Raw genomic sequence first — 8,475 nt, 5'->3', positions numbered from 1 at the left:
TTACTGCTGGGATGTTAACTGTCTTTTCATTCCTGAAAGTGTAAGAAGTCTCTTTATATTCAGGAGATATGTTATGTACAATCTTAAATACATCACATCCCATACTCTTTAGTCTATTTACATACAAAGGAGTGGTATTGGAAGACTTTAAAAGTTGATTAAAAGATGAAACGTAGTCGGACTCCACAAATCTCAGCGCACGCTCTTGGATCTTTTCCATCTTTCTCACACTTTTCATACTAGTAAAATGCCATACCAAGTGACAGAAATTAAAATTTGACATATTGAAAGAATTGTAAATTATTTTTCCCTGCTTGGTTACATGTAGTTTTCTAGAAGCTTTCAAACAGATCTCAGTGACTAGTATATCAAAATTTAAAAGGGAATCAATTTCGATTTCTATTACTTTCACTGTTTTTTTCTGGCTTGATAGTTACATCATTAATACTAAAAGATTTTATAATTTCAACTGATTTCTCACCAATGCAAAGAGCCTGAAATGTATTTGGATTTGCCCTCATGTGATTATGCTGAAACCAATTTACTAAATTGCAAGTCAGACTCTAGAAATTTCTTAAATTTTTGAGGGGCTTTGTTTGACGAGCTGACTGTATTGTCATCTGCATAATTGTTAAGTTTAGATGACTTAATATAAAAGAACATGTCATTGATACAAATGTTAAGAAGTAAGGGCCCATAATTGAGCCCTGAGGAACCGCTTTGAGCACTTCTAACCAGTCGTCGCATTTGGAGCCAAGCTTAACCTGTTGTACTCTGTCATTCAAGTACACTGCTCACACCATATGCATCCAGCTTTCTAAGTAACAGAGCATGAGGTCCATGAGGATGGCAGCGACATACTCACGGTTTTCCAAAGCCTTGTGCCAGTTCTCAACTAATCTTAACAGGGTAGTTTGACAGCCAAAACCTGGTCTGAAAGTTGCTAAAAAGGATTTTAAAATGTTAGTAAAATCTTCAGAAAGATGGTCACACGTGGATCTCTCAAATTGAAACACTGGGTAGAATGCTAACAAGCCTGTAGTTTTGTTTATCCATAGTATCTTTCTTTTTGAAAAATGGGGACAACCTGTGTCTCCTTAAGTCGATCAGGAAAGACATTTATGTTAAAACTATGATTAATTATATTGCACAGAGGGTCGCTAAAGCTATTACTACAGGCCTTCGGTTATTTCGAGGAGATACCATCGACACCAGTTGCAAGTATGAGGTGTTGAAAAGCTCTTTTCACATAATTTGGTGATATAGGTTTAAAGCAATTTTTATATTTGAAATAATGGCATCATCAACTACGGAGACATCATTTCCAATATCACTAGCCCCATTTACAGAAACATTGTTTAGAATATTGCACACCTCTAGCTGGTCACATACAACACTTTCATTTTCTTTTTAAATGATTTTTTGGTCCAGGATGTTTCCTTTTTTGACAAGAAAGGTTTGATGGTGGGCCAGAAGTCCTATGACTTTGGCCCACCAGCACACCTTTCAAAGAAATAGTTTCGCATAGATTGTTTTCTTATTTTGGTAACCAAGTTTCTTTGTCGTCTGTATGACTCCCAGTTTTAAAAAAAGCATACGTTTTCGATATATTGGCTTCCTTAAATTTCCGTTAAAAATTAAACATTTCTTATGCTTAATAGTCTTAACCTTTACTGGAGCATAATCATTTATAACATCAGTTAACAGTTTTTCATGAGCCCAATAGACATCATTGATATCGTCGAAAACATTCATAAAAGCATTTAAAAGTTTTAAAATTTCTTGTGACTTTAAGGACACAGGTTGTAAATTACCTTTAAACACCGTTGAAATCATTTTGTGCCAGTCACTCAGACAGCAGTTAAAAGACATTGTGTTGAATTAAAAAAAAAGAATTTTGGTTAGAATAACAACTGCTAAAGAAGGTTTGCAAATTGTCATAAAACAAGTGGGGGAATTTACCAGAGGTTTTTCATGCCAAATACGTATACATTACAAAGACTGGTTAAAATGTCTTCATCAGTTGGCATATCCATATTTAAGTCACCTATAAGAGTAAAATGGTCATAGTGAATACTGATATTGTCTAAACCAATGCTCAAATCTTCATAAACTGAATTTTGACTATTTAAAGGGGGGGGGGGGGGGGGTACAACCCTACAATAGCCAACTTTCTACAGTTCATTTTCACTCCAATCACTATAGACTCAACTGATTTGAGCTCCAAGTCTGTCCTCTGTCTACAGGGTAGGTTAGAGTTTACAAAACACACGAGTCCTCCTCCATGACCTAATCTATCTTTTCGAAGAGTTCTGTAGCAGCTAACTTGGAATAATGACGAATTAAAAAAATAATTCAATTTAGTTTCTCTTGCGAAAAGAATGTTTGTTAATGACTTGAAAAGAATCTCCGACAGGTCATTAAATTAAAATAAGATTTCATATTAATTGATAACCGGAACAAGGAATTAGGCTTGATCACAAAATCTATGCATGAGCATGAGAACGGTTTCATGAATACGGCCCCTGGATTAGACAGCGGAACTAATGCTGATGACGTCGCCCTTGATCGAAGCCTTCAATCTTCTTGAGCGATGGGAGAGTTCCCTTTTGAAGAATCAGTGTTTTCCCTTTTCATCTCTTAACTTTCTACTCTTATTTTTTCTATAATTAAATACAGGGTATAGACAATCGTTCTTTAACATCCATCGTTTTATAAAGGTATGCTTTTTATAACTAATTAATGCTAAATAAGCTTAGAAGATATATCAGTTATAGATATCCACAAAGAGGCTGTAAATCATCCGTTGTTTATCAAGACAGGCCATAGGGAAATCGTAGTTGTCTATCAGGCCTTTTTTTAAATTTCAAATACCTTTTATTTTTTGTGAGTGAGTGAAAAACCCAATTATGAGCAATTATACAACTATGGAGTATGGGTTCCGTTTAGTTTTAACATATTTATTGCCAAAAGTAGACAAGGGATTAACTTAGCAATGCCTTCTCCCCATATACATTTACAATTAATGACATTACAACAATGACACACAACTGCAGGTCGGGAATCAAGAAAAGAATGCACCTGCTGTTCTCCCACTGCTGTATCGTAAGAGGCGACTAATGATGGAACCCCTGCAGAATTGGGTATTCGCTTTTTTGCCCTGTACTTGGGGATACAAAATCAACCAAAATAAATCAGCTGCACCCATTGTAATATTTTGGGATCTTTATATTTCTTTCTACTTCTAATTACGTTTTATTTCCTAGCGCCTTGCTTGGCAACACCTCGTTTTGGGCTTTAACGTTGAACGTTCGACCAGGTAAGAAAGGCAATGGGTTCTATCCCAAAGCCGGGACATACCAATGTCCTTATAAATTGTAATTGTTGTTCTCTGCTTAACATTCAGCATTAAGGGTAATGGTAACAACTGATTCACTCGTTGTCAGTATAATGTGACAGGACGGAATGTTGTGCTTGGTTGCTTCAACATAGTATTTCAGTGAGGTAGCACTATAAAGTCGGCATCAGTTCTGCACTATCACAAGGAGGCAAATACAGCAACATACCTTAATCTCCGGCACACACACACACAGGCACGCACACACAACACACATGGAGAAACGTCCTTAAATGACCTTAGCTGTTAATAGGACGTTAAAACAAAATTAAACCAAACAGAACTAAACAACAATGACAATAGGTATATACAATTGTAAATACAATTTGAGCTCACAACATCTTGCTTGATTTAATACAGTTTTACACATATCTAAAAGTGTTTGTGTTAAGGTCAACGGAAAAGTGTGAAGTGCCAAACAAAATTAGTCTAAATCTAACGCAACATTCAAATCATTTAAATTTTGAACCAGAAAACGTCTTTCGTTTGTAAAAATGTGACATTCCAAAAAGTAGTGAAATACATTCTCACAGGGATGACCACACTGACAAGCTGCACTTTCAACAGTGTTAACTTTCAAGAGGTCGTAATTAAGGGAGTTCAACCGATTTCGGAGCTTAGTATTCAAAATATAAAGTTTACGATTTCCGAATTTAAAGTAGATTGGTTGAATTGATTTTATATTTGACGTTAAACAGGATTGGAATGAATTTACAGAGGCTCAGAATCTAACCGAGTTATTCCAATAATAAAAAATAGAACGTGTAAAAGAAAATTTAGTAAGACAGTCTGAAGGGAGGAATCATAAAGTAATTATTGTTACGTAAACTTAACGGATATTTTCTCCAGTTAAAGGCGGCAAAAGTTGATTGAAGTAATCAGGGGTTGATTTATTATGCATCTTATACAACATATGAAGTTTTCTCGGTTTTTTTCCGATTAGACAACGTTTCATGACCAGTTATATAAAGTACAAATACGGGTATAAGAAGAAGGAAGTCCTGGTATACTGCGAGCAGCTTCACGTTGGGCTTTTTCTAACTTTTCATATTAAAATGTAGTGCAACCGTCCCACAACTCAAAAGCATATTCTAATACAGGTAAAATGAAGGTCTTACAAATTATCAAAAGACCATCCCTACTTAATAAGTGTTTCAGTTTCCATAAGACATTATTTTTTTCATCAAAGAAGTGTAAATACCATTGACATGATCCTCCCACTTTGCATTTGAGTTAAAAGTTACCCCTAAATGTTTATGATAATCCGTAAAGTTTAAGACTCTCCCATCAAATTATAATTCCAAGTCTTTGTGTTTATCAATGGAATTAGAAATAAACAATACATATGGGGGGTTTTCAGGATTAAAACAAACAAACCAAGTATTTGGGATCTCTAGGTCTCTATTTAAAGTTTCTTTAATTTCTAGACAAGATGGTGACGAGTTGAGTGATGACGTATCGTCTGCAAAAAAGACGAGATGTTGATATATATAAGAAATAAAAGTGGCCCAAGAATAGAGCCTTGTGGAACTCCTGCCTCGAGTAGACCTACAGAAGAAGTAGTCTCGTTCAACCAGAGTCTGTTCAAACCCTATGATATCGTATATCGAGGCTTACCAGAATTCTGGTAAATTATTACATTGGTCAAAGGTAGACACACCCTTTTCAACTTTTGAAGTCAGAATTTGAATGGCGCAAAATGGCATTGAATATTTCAATTCATGACAAAACTTACCTGTGCATGCATTCCTGAAGTATCCGTGTTTTCACTTTTATGGAGCAAAATTTAAGACAATAAAGTTCAAATCTCAAGAATGATTGCATGTATTTTCATTGATTATTTTACATTAATTCTTGAAGACAATAAGGCTATTGACACAAGTAAAGCCAGATTACTTGAGTGAGAACCTGTAGTGTTTTGAATGGTGTGTATAGGTAACATCTCACTTGTTTTGCATGGGGTTCTCTTTCAAAACTTTACCAACAGTGAACAGCATGGACATTTGTCTACAGTTCGAAAGAGAATGTCTGTCACCCTTTTTAAACAATGGCATGATGTTAGCTAATTTCCATTTGTTTGGATATCTCCCTGTTAATAAGGACATGCGAAATATTATTTCGAGGGAAGTACAAACAGTGTGAGCAGTATTAATTTGGGCCAGTCCGTCTGTCACGTTTCAGTTCCTGGGCAATAACTACGCTAATAATGGTCTGATTTCGTTAAAATTTATTGTGCACATACACATTAACATGTTTCAGGCTCTATTCGCTGGTCAATGCCATCTGTGCATATTTACGCATAATAAATTACTCTCATTACATTCTGATTAGCTTAAAAGTTTCCATGCAATAAGTGCACTAATAATAGTCTTATTTCAATAAATTGTGCTGTACACATACGTATTAACATGTTTAAGACTTAGTTCACTAGGATCCGTGCATATTTATGGATAATTAATTACACTTATGCATTCTAATTGTGGAATTGATTTCTGTGCAATAACTTTGCTTTATGGTCCTATTTCAACAAGTTTTGGTGTGCACATACAAATCAACACGTTTCATGCTCTATTCGCTCGTCAATGTGATCTGTGGAAATTTACGCATAATTAATAATAAAAAAAAAACACTAATCAGTTAAGGAAGGATTAGTAAAGGTATTCAAAACGCCTAACAGTTAATCGTAACCTTGTCTTGTAGTCGGTGACTGCGAAATATTGTCATAATATCTTTACTGGGGATATATAGGATCTTACATGAGTTTCCTTTTCATATGAAATTTATGAATTGAGTCTACGATTTTTTTTTAATTTAGCGAGCGAGCCTCTGGCGAGCTAGAATGAAAAATTCGTGACGAGTTTCATAAGTGTCATATGAAATGAAAACGAGTGTAAGATCTTTTTTATCACATAATCAAGATTTGAGGCATTTATTGTTATAAAACGACAATTTTCATGTCACCCTCAAACGTAAAAAGCCGCCATTTTGACTGCAGTGAATAAGTCTGTGACGTCATATGCTTGTCCTAGGCGTGACGTCACAATTGAAACAATTGAAACTTACAACTAATCACAGGGCTGATAGGTCATGTTACATAGATAAATACGCAAAATATATACTGGATAACACAGTACATTATGTGATAAATGATTGTTTGTCACGATTAGGAATATGGGCAAAGGAAGCAACCCCTTTACAGAATATAACTTTCCCTATTCACGATTTTATGGAGATCACTCTTGTAACAGATCCATTTCGTATGGAAAATAATGTTTTCAGAGACCCTAAACTTCCCTCTTGTAATTCATTTCTATATATCACATAGATGAGGACAAATAACTGCACCTTGTCTTATTCCCGGACTGCGGAGCTCGGGGTATCAATCAGTCAAATCTTTATATGCTAACCAATGAAATTGTTGTATACTAGAAATGCTCCAATGAAACGTTTCCATGGTGACATGAGTGACCAATGGAATTTGGCTTATACATAAACCCCCTAGAACTATTCTAGGCAGTTACATTTCATACCATAGCTAATCCTGACCCACACTAGCCATTTTGAAACAAACTGAAGACCTATGTCTATGAAACAGTTTCTGCTTTGTCTGCTCTTTATTCTCCACNCTCGAGATTCCAGTATTTAAACTGAGTTTATGCATACCATATGATCCATGTAGGCTAAGCGCAATACTCTTGTAAACTGATGACGTTATGTCACAACTGTGGCATCAAATCTTAGGCCTAAAGGGCAATACTAAACTGACAATGTTCACTTCAACTGCCAGTAATATTCGTGTAATAAGATTCAAATTAAATGGTTTTCCTTGTCTTATATCATTTTTATCGAAAATGTAACATTAATACAGCTAATGAGCAGTTTATGTGATAGTAAAACCACCGACTTAAATAGCAATTTAATTTCGTAGTAAAACGTATCGCTTATGTATGTTTATCTACGAGTAATACAAAAATGAACAATTGTTCCTGCTACTTCTCAAAAAAAATTTGTGTTATATCGCATTATTGACCAGTCGGGGTAGCCACAACGGTTGAGTGCGTCTTTTATGTGCTGTTCTTCCCTGTGTCTATCGTCCTGCTCGGTGATGATGTTGTTGCATCTGTCGAGAAGTGTATGTACGACTCCAGGCTTTTGGTGTATTGGATGGTGGGAATTGATAGCCAAATATTGATCAGTGAATGTCGGTTTGCGGTACACTTATAGTTTGATGGTGCCGTTTTCTTTGCGGACGATGAGCGTGTCCAAGAATGGTATGGTTCCGTCCTTTTTCTCATCTGTACGACCCGATGCTGACATAACAGGGAAGGGGGCTATATCTACACCTCATACTACCTGTAACCTATCGGACTCCCTATCGATAGGCGAAACGTCTCGGATCGAGTGACATGAAAAACAGGTAAATAACACAAATCGCTCACTCAGTCATAGTTTGACAAAGGGACCAGTCGGTCTTGAAACGTTGCGACACGTACATTGTTTGTGTAAAAAGTGAAACTTTGATATGATGTATATCATCATTGGGATGGAACTTTTACCGAAAATTGATCTTAACCCTTCAAACATGTAAAATTACTCTAAACACCTTTGTTTAGGTCCAAATATAGCTGTAACAAATTATCATGTCCTTGTGGATTGTAACTGGGCTACAAATGTATTGGTCGGCTTTGACACAAGTGCAGAAAACACATCAATTACGTAATAAATTATCTAATCAAATTGTAAACAAAGAATGTGTAATATATCGTCCTGATTTACTGGTGCCCCTGCAAACGACTCAAATCTACAAATGGCTGCACATATACATGGTCTACGCGGGGAGGTGTAAAAACGTTAAGGATGCGTAGTCATAGTTTCTATACCTGTACGTTAAAGTCTCATATTTGATAAAATGTACTACAGTATGGCAATACACGCATGTCTGTTCTGTCTGTGATGCGACGTCAACGTTTCGTATTCCGTACTGATAGTATACTATACAGTAGTATACATGGGCGAGGCGTAAAGTTGTATAGCTTGCGCGTACAAGCATATTTATGTACAAATTGTCAGAGATGACA

Source organism: Mizuhopecten yessoensis, unplaced genomic scaffold (assembly GCF_002113885.1).
Source record: "Mizuhopecten yessoensis strain PY_sf001 unplaced genomic scaffold, ASM211388v2 scaffold7725, whole genome shotgun sequence".
NCBI classification, from domain to species: Eukaryota; Metazoa; Mollusca; class Bivalvia; order Pectinida; family Pectinidae; genus Mizuhopecten; species Mizuhopecten yessoensis.
Note: the sequence above shows the minus strand (reverse complement) of the source record.